Raw genomic sequence first — 14,526 nt, 5'->3', positions numbered from 1 at the left:
ATGGTAACAAAAGTTGTAATTATGTTCTCACATGCACACAGTTTTTGTAACAATTTCTCTATGACAATTTTCTACTATGGTATGACTACACAAAATAATAAGAGAAAATTTCACTCTCTTCCCCTACGAGATGCTAAAATGACACTCCCTCTCCTCTATTTATAAAATGTACATCCCCCCTTTTATCATTTTTAAAAAACCTCCTCTTTAATTAGGGGTGGCAACAGGGCGGGTAGGGGCGAGTTTTTGCTCTACCCAACCCCGCCCCGCCGTACAATAACCCGCATAGAATCCGCCCCGTTTCAACCCGTGGGTAGTGAAACGTTAAACCCTAACCCGCTCCTGTGGATACCCGCCCCGCCCCTACTCGCCCTATAATTATTAAAATTTAATAAATAAAATTAAATTTTAAAATTTATACAACTATCATCACATACATAACATAAATTAAAGTAAAAATTTAAATATGATACAATATTATTAATTATTTACTAATTATTTTACATATATTATACATATTATATATTAAAATTATATATATTATATATATAGCGGGACGGGTATTACCTAAACCCGACCCCGCCCTGCTCCTCCCAAAAATCCGCTCCGTTAAAAACCCGCCCCGAGCGGGTAGGGGCGAGGTGGGCACCGGTGGGTTCGGGTGGTATTACCATCCCTATCTTTAATCCATGTTAATTTTTTGTGTTAAATAATGTTAACTTTATCTATTTTTCAAGAAAAATAAATTATTTTTAAAAAAATACCCTTTAATAAAAAAATTTAATTTTTTATCATTAAATTTTACTTACCAAAATACCCTTTAATAAATTATTTTTTTATTGATTAAATTGTATTTTTACTAAAATATTTTTTAAAAAATTTAATAATTAAATTATTTTTTCTAAGATACAATTCAATAATTTTTTAATTATTAAACTATAATTTTACCAAATTTTTTGTTAACAATTTTTTTATATTTTAATATTTATTTTCTGATATCAATATATTTTATTTTAAAATTAAAAAAATCTTAGTAAGATTATTTTTCAATATCAATATATATTAATTATGATACATATTAACAATGATAAGATTTTTTTATTTAATGTTAAAATAATATACATTGATATCGAAAAATTAATAGTAAAATATAAAAAAATTATTAACAAAAGTTTTGGTAAAATCATAATTTAATGATTAAAAAAATTATTGAAGAGTATTTTAGAAAAAAATAATTTAATTACTAATTTTTTTTAAAAATATTTTGGTAAAACTACAATTTAATCAATAAAAAATAATTTATTAAATGGTATTTTGGTAAGTAAAATTTAATGATAAAAAATAAAATTTTTGCTAAAAGATATTTTTGTAAAAAATAATTTTTTTTTGAAAAATAGATAAAGTTAACATTAGTTAACACAAAAAATTAAAATAGATTAAAGAGGAGGTTTTTTAAAAGTTATAATGGAGGGGAATGTACATTTTATAAATAGAAAGGAGAAGAGTATCATTTTAGTATCTCGCAGGAGAAAAGAGTAAAATTTTCTCAAATAATAAATATATATACTTTAGAAATATTGAATTATGTTTAAGATATACTAAACTAATCATTCAAAAATATTTTGTTTACTTACTTCAACTCCATTTTTAAATAAAACTTAGTATGCCATAAAATTAAAAGTTATTGCAACTCCTTTCACAATTTTTTTAAATGCTAATTATAAACTAAAACTAAGAATTGTTTTAAAATTTTCATCAATTAAGATACTAAATTTATGGTAAAAATGGTGATATTATATATTTTACAAATTCAGGCAAGAACTATAAAAAAAATGTAAAAGCAAAATATTATTTTTAAATGTAAAAATATTTTGCTTTTACTATATATGTTTCTTTTTAATATTTTGTGTAACACTAACTTAACCACATTTAAATTTTTGCATAATCCACATTTTATCACTTAAGTTCTCTTGTTTCTAACTTTAACATTTTACATAAATCCTCTCCTAAAACGAATGATTTGGTCAAAAAATATTATTTTCTGCTATTTTATACTACACTTTACTTTTAACTTCAAATCTTCTTGTTCGATTTTTAGACTGGCTATCTTGTTCGTGAATTCCTGTAGTGCCTCCTCAGCAAGAGAGAGATTTATTTATGACATTCATATTGTAATTCCTGCCGCCTGAAAGTGAGTATAAATGCATAATAACTTCAGTTAAAAACTATTCAATATCACTTTTTGAAGTTCAAACAAATATGTTCTAAATCTTGGTCAAACAAATATGTAAAAAACTGAGTCATGAATCAATCAGTCATATTATCATATACCAAGGTTCTGTCACATCATTTTTACTTACCTTCAAAGCATTGGTTGGTAATTTCAATAATATACTAATATAGTATTAAATCCCAAAAATAATTTACATTCAAATGTAGCAGTTTGTAACAATAAAAATCTCATAAAAAATAGTAAGATTTGAAAGAAAATTTTTCAAACTTCTAAAACAAAGATAGAACGAAAAGATATACGATATAGTTAAAGGACAATGTTGAACTTAAAATTAAAGTTTGGCAACCGTTTTTTTAAATTTTTTCATCACCATTTTTGACAGATCCCAATTTAAAGTATTCAAGGAAAGACAATTACATTACATCACAAAAAATGGTAAATAGCTAGATCATGAATCAATTCAAATCATTATAAACCATATATAATAAAAAATGTTAAGTTGGCCTAAGATATTTAAATAGTGAAATTCGAAATGAAGAACATTTCAATCAAGTATCCTTTATTTTTCTTAATCTTTAAGGATAGTATCGATAATAATAATAATAATAAAAAAGCGATACATATAGATAGATGATCATACTTTATCTTCGATCATCATATGTAAATTAATAATACTCATTTTTCTTATGCTTTTGGTTCCTCATATTGTAATTCCTTAAAATATCCGAATTTCAGATTTAATTCAAAGATTCAAGAATACTAAAAATTAGAATCTATGAAAAAAATTGGTGAAACTGTGGTTGCTGGTGATAGATAATTTGAGTTAAACACTAAAGTGGTCCCTGAGATTCACAAAATGCACCGATTTAGTCCATGACTTTCCAATTGCACTAATTTAGTCCTCCAGATTGAAAAAAATGCATCAAGGTGGTCCCTCGCATATTTTCCGGTCAGATTCCTTACCGCTGGGAGTGACGTGGCGAATGAGTGCACTACTCATTCGCCACGTCACTCCCAGCGGTAAGGAATCTGACCGGAAAATATGCGAGGGACCACCTTGATGCATTTTTTTTCAATCTGGAGGACTAAATTAGTGCAATTGGAAAATCAGGGACTAAATCGGTGCATTTTGTAAATCTCAGAGACCACTTTAGTGTTTAACTCTAGATAATTTATATTGGACTAAGAACACAGTCAATCATTTCAATTTGAAACAAAAAAAATTTGCTTTATTTGCAACATGAGTGATTAAACAAAAAACATGAGTATAGGACACAATAATAATGATTCAAAACCTTCATAGTGCAGCAAAAACATAAGTGCTATTAGCTCTCCAAACAATAATGTTTGATCAAAGCTCTTGGCATCCAAACCAAGAGCAAGGGCAATTATCCTTGCAACTCTTTTCCCATTTTTCTGCATTCTCCCAATATGAAAAACTTTTTTTTTACACTAATAAACACTAATCATTATACATAAAATCCTTAATGTAGAGCGATACCATTAAAAGTGATCATCTATTTTTTAAAATATGTCTTAAAGAAGCAACAAAAAAGACTATAATTTTCATCTAACCACATGGTAAATATAATATCTCTCTTTGTAATCTCCTACTTAACCCACCAGGAACATAAAACAAAACATATCAAGTTTCAACACAAACAATAACAGCAATAATACTAACAAAACATAGTTTGAAAAGAAGAACCAAGCATGCAACAAAGCAAGTGATATAATTATATACCATGAACTTAGTTTCTGTGCTCACTAAAAAACACTGCAATGACAGTTTTAATGAAGTAAAATTATTTATCATTGGCCTGATGATTCTAGTTGAACTTGAGAAGGGGGGGTTGAATCAAGTTGATTAAAAACTCAAAGTTTCAAATTCTGTTTCTGCTGATGCTCGAGTTGTAGGAGATTATTTGAAATAGTCTCATACGCAGAACATTAAAAGAAGAGAGAAGAAGAGAAAGGGGCCAGCATGTATCCTGGTTCGGATTCCTAGTGCCATGAATCCTACATCCAGTCTCCACCACAAACCATGGTGGAATTTCACTATAATTCTCAGATTACATTCACCAATACTATTGAATTAATTCCTAATCCAACTAGTATCTACCCCTAAGCTTTACACACCAAAGCTTAGCAACCCCAAAGTGCTATCCCAACTTGGAAGGGGAACTAATCCTAGTTCATTCACCCAAATTACATCAGAAAAAAGAAAAACAGTGGCTATTTTGCATCACTCTTGCCTTTTCACTCTTGGCTTTTGATCCTCACATATTTGCCTTTTCTCAAAACTGAAAATAACGCAAGACAGCCATAACAAAAAATCAGAATTAAGCTTGAGTAGAAGAAAGAGATTCCAGCTCTATGTTAGAGAAGGTGCTCTGAATGTGTGTGTTCTCTCTCTTGCTCCCGAAGATGAAAAATGAAGCTCCTTTTATATCTTCAGCTAGGTTTCATAGTAGCTTCTTCATCTTTTCTTTTCCTTGCTGCCCGTTGGAGTGGTCCTTGATGGTAGGCAGTCCTTTCTTCACCCTGCTCCACTTCCTCTGCTGTCCGAGGAGCTCCACCACTATCTCTGCTGTCCTTGGTGTTCCTTTCATCCTTGGCATGTTTCTCTTTTCCATTTTGCTCCATTTCCTTGCTGCTGCCCTATGCAAGTTTGTGTTTTGCATAACCACGATCTGTAGCAGTACCTTTGGTGATGTCCTTGCTTGCTTTCTCAGAGCCACACTTGTCCTTGCATGATACAGCTGTCTTCATGTTGCTTTTAGCACATTTACATAATCATTTAATGTTGCTGAATGTGCTATGAGGAATTGTTGGACTCGGTTACTGCATTAAGGAACAATGTGAGCTGCATTCCTGTTTGCTTTGATGGGCTTCTGCAATATAAGCTATTTTCCTTGGGCCTGCCACAATAAAGCACACATATAACACATTGGGCTTTCAACCCAAATAAATGTTTGTCATCATAATATAACCCAAAATCAAACTAGGCTCAACAATCTCCCCCTTGATGACAAACATGATGAAATAGGGAAATTAAACAAAAACTTAATTTGAAAGAGTTAAGAACACTTCCCTTTTATGACATTCAGATTGAGAGTTGCTCCCCCTGAATGCTAGCATTACTCCCCCTTTATCATGGCTTACATCTTTTCCTGAAACAAACAGCCAGGACAAAAAATTTCCAAGCAATATATCACAGTAATAATACCACAGAGCAATTAACACTAGGCATGATACACAGGAATTAACTAATTACTTAGCAGCATAAAGTATCATTGTTCTTAACTATCACTGTTAATCCCCTAAGCCAAACTAACATTCCCTTTCTTTTCTCCCCCTTTTGTCATCAAGGGAGGAAGGGAAAAACCTGCACAAAATTTGTTAGTGGCTGGTGCATATAGTTCAAGTAGCAGAGTATTTAAAGTCTATTACAGTCATCCAAAAAATAAACAAGTCTAAATCAAAACAAAAGCAAGTCATAATCGCAGATGAGATAACAAGAAGCTAGGCATCAGAGTTGGATTCATCAGAGGTTCCATCGTCCTCCCCCTCATTGTCAGAAGTTGTGAGGCCAACCTCAATGTCCTCCACAAAGTCTCTCAGAATCCGAATCCTTCCCTTAGTCTTTTTGAGAGCATTCTCCTCCAGAACTTGATTCCTTTTTCGCTCAGCACCATGGTGGAGAAGAAGGTCTGTCAGATTGAGAAATTCTTCAAGCACATTCTTCAGAATGTGGGTCATGACCTTGACTGTAGTGGATGTGGAAGGGGGAATCAGAGGATCCTCATCAACAGAGGGAACATCAGTGCTGTCATCAGCTGGGCGACGCCTAGGAGCTGTTTTCTTTACTGCACCACCCCCTTTGATATATGAGTTACATTCTTTAGCAATTTCAGCCCCAAAATCAACATTGTAATATTGAAAAATTTTTGTAAGAAGCATGCCATAGGGTAAAGCATTTTTGGTACTGATACACGCATGCATGTGTCTCATAAGCAAGTAAGCAAAAGAAATAGGAGATTTTGAAAGCAATGCATACAAAACCAGAGTGTCACAAAATGAGACGCGTTGAAAAGAACCGCTCTGAGGCAAGATGACATGGTTAACAATCCTGTGCAGCTGGGCACGGACTGGACCAAGAGACTTGTGAGTAGGAGTGTTACCTTCTAAGAGAGGGATATTGATGCAGACAGTGCTGAGAGCATCAAAATATGAAACATTGAGCGTATCGTCCCACTTACCAGAAGTGTAAACATCAGGGCCTCGGTCCTGGTAATCTAGGGCTTTGCCTAGGTGATATTTGTCAAGAATGATCACTTTGCCTTTGACAAAAGAGGCGATTCTCCCTTCCTTGTAGGACATGTTACTATAGAACTGTTTTACCAGATCAGGGTAAACTTTCTCTTTGATGGACAGTATGGATGTCCAACCTTGATAGGCAAATAATGGGGTAAAGTTCAGGCCTTTTCTGCGGAGTTTGTCAAGATTGACAAGCTTCGGGGGACAGAGTTTACGCTCGTTGACATCTTTGCAGAAAAACAGATAGTTCATGAGTGATTGGAAACGTCGACGATCAAAAGACTCTTTGGGAAAGTCAGCATAGAAGGATTTGTAGCCAATGGGGTTAGACATCTTAGGTTCAGACACAGAGCGAAGAGGGAGGTCGATGACTGTACCGCGAGTATGGCGATTCTGAGTGTGGGTTGTCTCTTCGTCTTCTTGAAGAGGCCTCTTTCCTCTGGAGGAGCTGGGTATGGAGGAGCTAGGTTGGGATGAGGGTGGATGAGGAGGAGGTGAAGGTCGAGGAGCAACGCCAGGTCGGCGAGCGGTGGTCTTAGTGCGGGCCATGTCAGGAGAAGGGTTTGGTGGTGGAGATGGTGAGGAATGAGTAGGGGAATGAGATGGAGATGAGTGTGTGTGATCAGAACGGTGGGTGCCACTGTGGGAGCCTCGGCGAGCAGCTCTTTTCTTTCGTGCCATTTTATAGAGCACAGGTTAGTGAAGATGAAGGGAGTGAGGAAGATAGTGTGAATGGATGCATGTAGTGGGGAGTAAATATAGGCTTGAGAAGTGTAAAGGTTGCACCTTGAAAAGATAAAAATCCAATCTTGGGAAAACGCTTTGAAAATTAAAGCTGTACCTCCGTACGTTTTAGATAAAAACAAACAAGATGAATTTTAAAATGAAAAAGGTAATCTGGTGGAAAATGCCAAACCATATAAACAAAACAAAAAGATGCCCAACAGAACCAAAAATAAAGTTAGTTCAGTTAAAAAAATTGAAGCCCAAGACATTTCGAAAGCCAACTTTTAAAAAAATTGAAGAAACCCCAAAGTTTTCACTAAAGAAAAAGCCCATAGTTCTGAAAAACTGGTCCAGCACATGATGTCCATCTTTCATCATGGTTAGATTAGAATCCATTAGCTTCATAATAACTTAGTGAAGTTTACTCATCATCTGCCAAAAAATCTCACCGCGATTTATGAGACAAAAAGCAAAAGATCTCATTATCAGAAAGAACTAAGAAAGCAGAGATGAAGCAAGAATGCCCAATTCAGTTCGCAGCTTACAGAACCTTTCTTCAATCAATGGTTTGGTGAAAATATCTGCTAGCTGACTTTCAGAATTAACAAACTGAATATCCAAATTTCCATTTTGCACATGTTCTCTAATGGAATGAAAACGAACTTCAATGTGCTTTGTTCTTGAGTGCAAGACAGGATTTTTGGAAATGTTAATAGCACTCATGTTGTCACAAAATAATGGAATATTTGAGACATTCAGTTTATAATCAGCTAGTTGAGTTTTCAGCCACAATAGTTGAGAGCAACAAGAAGAGGCTGCAATATACTCAGCTTCGGCTGTTGAAAGTGCCACAGTAGCTTGTTTCTTGCTAGACCAAACAATGAGGGATTTCCCAAGAAAGCAGCACATGCCACTTGTGCTTCTTCTATCAATCCTATCCCCAGCAAAATCTGCATCACAGAAACCCACTAATTGAAAAGAATCAGTTTTAGGAAACCATAACCCATAGTTAGTGGTACCAAGCACATATCGGATGATTCTTTTGACAGCTGAGAGATGAGATTCCTTAGGCTTTGACTGAAACCGTGAGCAAACTCCAACACTTTGGATAATATCAGGCCTTAAGGAGGTTAGATACATCAAGGATCCAATCATCCCTCTATAGCGTGTCTCATCAACATCTCTACCATTTTCATCTTTATCGAGCTTGATGTTAGGATGCATGGGGGTTCCCATGGGTTTAGCACAGTCCAGCCCAAACTTCTTGACAAGTTCCTTTGCATATTTTTCTTGATGGATGAATATGCCTTCTGCAGTTTGCTTGATCTGCAATCCTAGGAAGAAATTGAGTTCTCCCATCATGCTCATATCAAATTCGTTAGTCATAAGCTTAGCAAAATCTGCACACAAATCCTCATTAGCTGAACCAAATATAATATCATCAACATAAACTTGCACAAGAATGAAATGATCATGATAATTTCTAATAAATAAAATGGTGTCAGTGGCTCCTCTTTGAAAGTTATTTGTCAACAAAAATGAGCTAAGCCTTTCATACCAAGCTCTAGGAGCTTGTCTTAAACCGTATAAGGCTTTAGCTAGTTTGAAAACATGATTAGGAAAGATTTTGTTTTCAAACCCAGGTGGTTGAGCCACATAAACCTCTCTATCTATTATGCCATTGAGGAAAGCACACTTTACGTCCATTTGGAACAGCTTGAAGCCACAATGAGCAGCGTATGCAAGGAGCAATCTGATGGCTTCCATTCTAGCTACAGGTGCAAAGGATTCATCGAAATCAATCCCTTCCTCTTGATCATATCCTTGAGCAACCAATCTTGCCTTGTTTCGGACTATGGATCCATCTTCACCCAGCTTGTTTCTGAAAATCCATTTAGTGCCGGTGACTTTCTTTCCATGTGGACAAGGCACCAAAGACCAGACCTGATTTTTCTCAAATTGCAATAATTCCTCCTTCATGGCTAACACCCAAGATGGATCAGCAAGAGCTTCTTGGATGTTTTGAGGTTCAATCTTTGATAAAAGAGCAATGTTGTTGGATTCGGCTCTTTTCAAAGATGACCTTGTTGAAATACTTTTGGAGGGATCACCAATTATGAATTTCTCAGGATAATTTTCCAGAAACCTCCATTCTCTTGGTCTTCTTGAATGGTTTGAGGATTCAGGTTCCTCTTGATCCACAATGACCTCTGCATCAGCATTTTCTGCAGTAACAGGAGATAATTCCAAATTGTCTCCTGCAGAATCAGAATTTTCGTTGCTGGCAGGTGCAGCTTCATGAGAATCAGAATTCTTTTGAGCTGGCTCATCATTCTTGGGGAATTCACCTTCAAAACCTGGACTATCATCTATACAAACACTAGGAACAATGTTAGACTCACAAAATGTGACATGCATGGTTTCCTCAACAGTTTTGGAGTTCTTGTTGTAAACTCTATAGGCCTTGCTATTTGTGGAATAACCAAGAAAAATTCCTTCATGTGTTTTAGGATCAAATTTTCCTAAATTTTCTTTGATATTCAGAATGAAACATTTGCAGCCAAACACATGAAAATAACTAAGATTAGGAGGATGCCCTTTCCAAAGTTCATATGGGGTTTTCTTTAAAAACTTCCTAATGATAGTTCTATTTAAAACATAGCAGGCTGTGTTCACTGCCTCAGCCCATAAGAACTTGGGGATTTCATATTCACATAACATAGCTCTAGCCATTTCTTGTAAACTTCTATTTCTTCTTTCCACAACACCATTTTGTTGAGGTGTTCTTGGACAAGAGAAGTTATGTGATATGCCTTGTTCATCACAAAAGGATTCAAAAGATTGATTTTCAAATTCTTTACCATGATCACTTCTAATTGAAATAATTTTTAAACCATTTTCATTTTGAACCTTTTTGCTGAATTTCTCAAAAACTGAAAAAGCTTCATGTTTATGAGCAAGAAAGAACACCCAGCCAAACCTAGTATAGTCATCCACAATAACCATGCCATAACTCTTTCCTCCAAGACTTTGAGTCCTAGTTGGTCCAAACAGATCAAGATGCAACAACTCCAATGGTTTCTTAGTAGAAACATCTTCCTTAGGTTTGAAAGAGGTTTTAATTTGCTTACCCATTTGACAAGCATCACAAGTGATATCCTTATCAAATTTTATATTAGGAAGACCTCTAACTAAGTTTTTCTTTAAGAGCTTAGAGATTTGGAACATGCTAGCATGTCCTAACCTCTTATGCCACATCCATTTTTCAGATTCCATTGAAGAAAAACAAGTTACATTTTGAACTTTTAGATCATCTAGAGTGATACCATAAACATTATCACTTCTTTTGGCAACAAATAGAACAGCCCCTGTTTTCTCATTTATGACTCTACAATCAGATTTCCTAAAGGTTACAGCATACCCTAGGTCACACAATTGACTTATGCTCAATAGATTATGCTTTAACCCATCAACTAAGAAGACACTATCAATGCAAGTTGAAAAATCTTTGCCAACCTTACCAATGGCAATTATTTTACCTTTACCATTATCTCCAAAAGTGACAAATCCTCCATTGTATTTGTTGAGTTTAATGAAGAAAGTGTCCCTTCCGGTCATATGCCTTGAACATCCACTATCAAGATACCACATTTCCATCTTCTTCTTGGATGCAAGGCAAACCTCATCTTCGTCATTATGATCTGCCATCAGACACAGTTGAGCTTCTTGGTCTGAGCTTTCTGAGCTGGTGTCATTCTCCAGGTCTTCCCATGTTGCCATCATCACCTTCTTCTTGTCTTTCTTGAATTTTTCGCCTTTCTTAAGTTGAGGGCAATCTGACTTGAAGTGACCAGGTTCCTTGCAGTGGTGGCATGTGAACTTGACTTGATCTTTCTTGACATCTTTGGATGAAGAGCTTCCTTTGCCTTTATTTTTGTATCTTAGTAGTCTTCTCATTTTTCTAGCAAAGAGCACCATTTCTTCATCTGAGAAACTGTCATCAGATTCTTCTCCTTGGGCTGTCATTCTTGATTTTAGTGCTATACTTTTCTTTTTGTCATCTTTGTCTTGAGACATGTGAGTGGTTTCATAAGCCAGCAGCTTGCCTCTCAGCTCATCATAGGTAATTTTGATCAAATCATTCCTTTCAGAGATGGCTGTGCTTTTCACTTCCCATTTCTTAGTAAGACTTCTCAGAATCTTTCTTACCAAGGTTTCTTCTGAGTAGCTTCTTCCCATGGCGTCCAGATTGTTGATGATTATTGAGAATCTTTCGAACATTTGATCAATGCTCTCATCTTCCTTCATACTGAACATTTCATATTCCTTCATCAGCATGTCAATTCTGGTCTCCCTTACTTGCTTAGTGCCTTCATGAGTGAGCCTGAGCTTGTCCCAGATTTCTTTCGCTGTCTTACACCTTGACACTTTTCTGAATTCTTCAAAGCTGATCGCACAGTGCATCAGATTGATTGCCTTAGCATTGAGTTCAACCTTCTTCTTTTCTTCATCTGTCCATTCGTTGTCCTCCTTTGCCACAACTTCTCCATCAGCATTCTGTTTGGTGGGAACGTCGGGGCCATTGAGAATGATCTTCCAGATATTGTAGTCAATCGACTGCACGAAGATTCTCATCCTCTCTTTCCAGTAGGAGTAGTTGCTGCCATTGAAGTAGGGAGGTCTGTTGTTGGACTGCCCTTCAGTGAGAGTGAAAGCCACAATGTTGGGATTCATGTTGCTGGCCATGGATCTTTACTCCAAGCTGTGAAGCTTGCCTTCTTGAGACCGAGCTCTGGATACCAATTGATGATTCTAGTTGAACTTGAGAAGGGGGGGTTGAATCAAGTTGATTAAAAACTCAAAGTTTCAAATTCTGTTTCTGCTGATGCTCGAGTTGCAGGAGATTATTTGAAATAGTCTCATACGCAGAACATTAAAAGAAGAGAGAAGAAGAGAAAGGGGCCAGCATGTATCCTGGTTCGGATTCCTAGTGCCATGAATCCTACATCCAGTCTCCACCACAAACCATGGTGGAATTTCACTATAATTCTCAGATTACATTCACCAATACTATTGAATTAATTCCTAATCCAACTAGTATCTACCCCTAAGCTTTACACACCAAAGCTTAGCAACCCCAAAGTGCTATCCCAACTTGGAAGGGGAACTAATCCTAGTTCATTCACCCAAATTACATCAGAAAAAAGAAAAACAGTGGCTATTTTGCATCACTCTTGCCTTTTCACTCTTGGCTTTTGATCCTCACATATTTGCCTTTTCTCAAAACTGAAAATAACGCAAGACAGCCATAACAAAAAATCAGAATTAAGCTTGAGTAGAAGAAAGAGATTCCAGCTCTATGTTAGAGAAGGTGCTCTGAATGTGTGTGTTCTCTCTCTTGCTCCCGAAGATGAAAAATGAAGCTCCTTTTATATCTTCAGCTAGGTTTCATAGTAGCTTCTTCATCTTTTCTTTTCCTTGCTGCCCGTTGGAGTGGTCCTTGATGGTAGGCAGTCCTTTCTTCACCCTGCTCCACTTCCTCTGCTGTCCGAGGAGCTCCACCACTATCTCTGCTGTCCTTGGTGTTCCTTTCATCCTTGGCATGTTTCTCTTTTCCATTTTGCTCCATTTCCTTGCTGCTGCCCTATGCAAGTTTGTGTTTTGCATAACCACGATCTGTAGCAGTACCTTTGGTGATGTCCTTGCTTGCTTTCTCAGAGCCACACTTGTCCTTGCATGATACAGCTGTCTTCATGTTGCTTTTAGCACATTTACATAATCATTTAATGTTGCTGAATGTGCTATGAGGAATTGTTGGACTCGGTTACTGCATTAAGGAACAATGTGAGCTGCATTCCTGTTTGCTTTGATGGGCTTCTGCAATATAAGCTATTTTCCTTGGGCCTGCCACAATAAAGCACACATATAACACATTGGGCTTTCAACCCAAATAAATGTTTGTCATCATAATATAACCCAAAATCAAACTAGGCTCAACAATCTCCCCCTTGATGACAAACATGATGAAATAGGGAAATTAAACAAAAACTTAATTTGAAAGAGTTAAGAACACTTCCCTTTTATGACATTCAGATTGAGAGTTGCTCCCCCTGAATGCTAGCATTACTCCCCCTTTATCATGGCTTACATCTTTTCCTGAAACAAACAGCCAGGACAAAAAATTTCCAAGCAATATATCACAGTAATAATACCACAGAGCAATTAACACTAGGCATGATACACAGGAATTAACTAATTACTTAGCAGCATAAAGTATCATTGTTCTTAACTATCACTGTTAATCCCCTAAGCCAAACTAACATTCCCTTTCTTTTCTCCCCCTTTTGTCATCAAGGGAGGAAGGGAAAAACCTGCACAAAATTTGTTAGTGGCTGGTGCATATAGTTCAAGTAGCAGAGTATTTAAAGTCTATTACAGTCATCCAAAAAATAAACAAGTCTAAATCAAAACAAAAGCAAGTCATAATCGCAGATGAGATAACAAGAAGCTAGGCATCAGAGTTGGATTCATCAGAGGTTCCATCGTCCTCCCCCTCATTGTCAGAAGTTGTGAGGCCAACCTCAATGTCCTCCACAAAGTCTCTCAGAATCCGAATCCTTCCCTTAGTCTTTTTGAGAGCATTCTCCTCCAGAACTTGATTCCTTTTTCGCTCAGCACCATGGTGGAGAAGAAGGTCTGTCAGATTGAGAAATTCTTCAAGCACATTCTTCAGAATGTGGGTCATGACCTTGACTGTAGTGGATGTGGAAGGGGGAATCAGAGGATCCTCATCAACAGAGGGAACATCAGTGCTGTCATCAGCTGGGCGACGCCTAGGAGCTGTTTTCTTTACTGCACCACCCCCTTTGATATATGAGTTACATTCTTTAGCAATTTCAGCCCCAAAATCAACATTGTAATATTGAAAAATTTTTGTAAGAAGCATGCCATAGGGTAAAGCATTTTTGGTACTGATACACGCATGCATGTGTCTCATAAGCAAGTAAGCAAAAGAAATAGGAGATTTTGAAAGCAATGCATACAAAACCAGAGTGTCACAAAATGAGACGCGTTGAAAAGAACCGCTCTGAGGCAAGATGACATGGTTAACAATCCTGTGCAGCTGGGCACGGACTGGACCAAGAGACTTGTGAGTAGGAGTGTTACCTTCTAAGAGAGGGATATTGATGCAGACAGTGCTGAGAGCATCAAAATATGAAACATTGAGCGTATCGTCCCACTTACCA

The sequence above is a fragment of the Arachis hypogaea genome, chromosome 4 (assembly GCF_003086295.3).
Source record: "Arachis hypogaea cultivar Tifrunner chromosome 4, arahy.Tifrunner.gnm2.J5K5, whole genome shotgun sequence".
Taxonomy (NCBI): domain Eukaryota; kingdom Viridiplantae; phylum Streptophyta; class Magnoliopsida; order Fabales; family Fabaceae; genus Arachis; species Arachis hypogaea.
Note: the sequence above shows the minus strand (reverse complement) of the source record.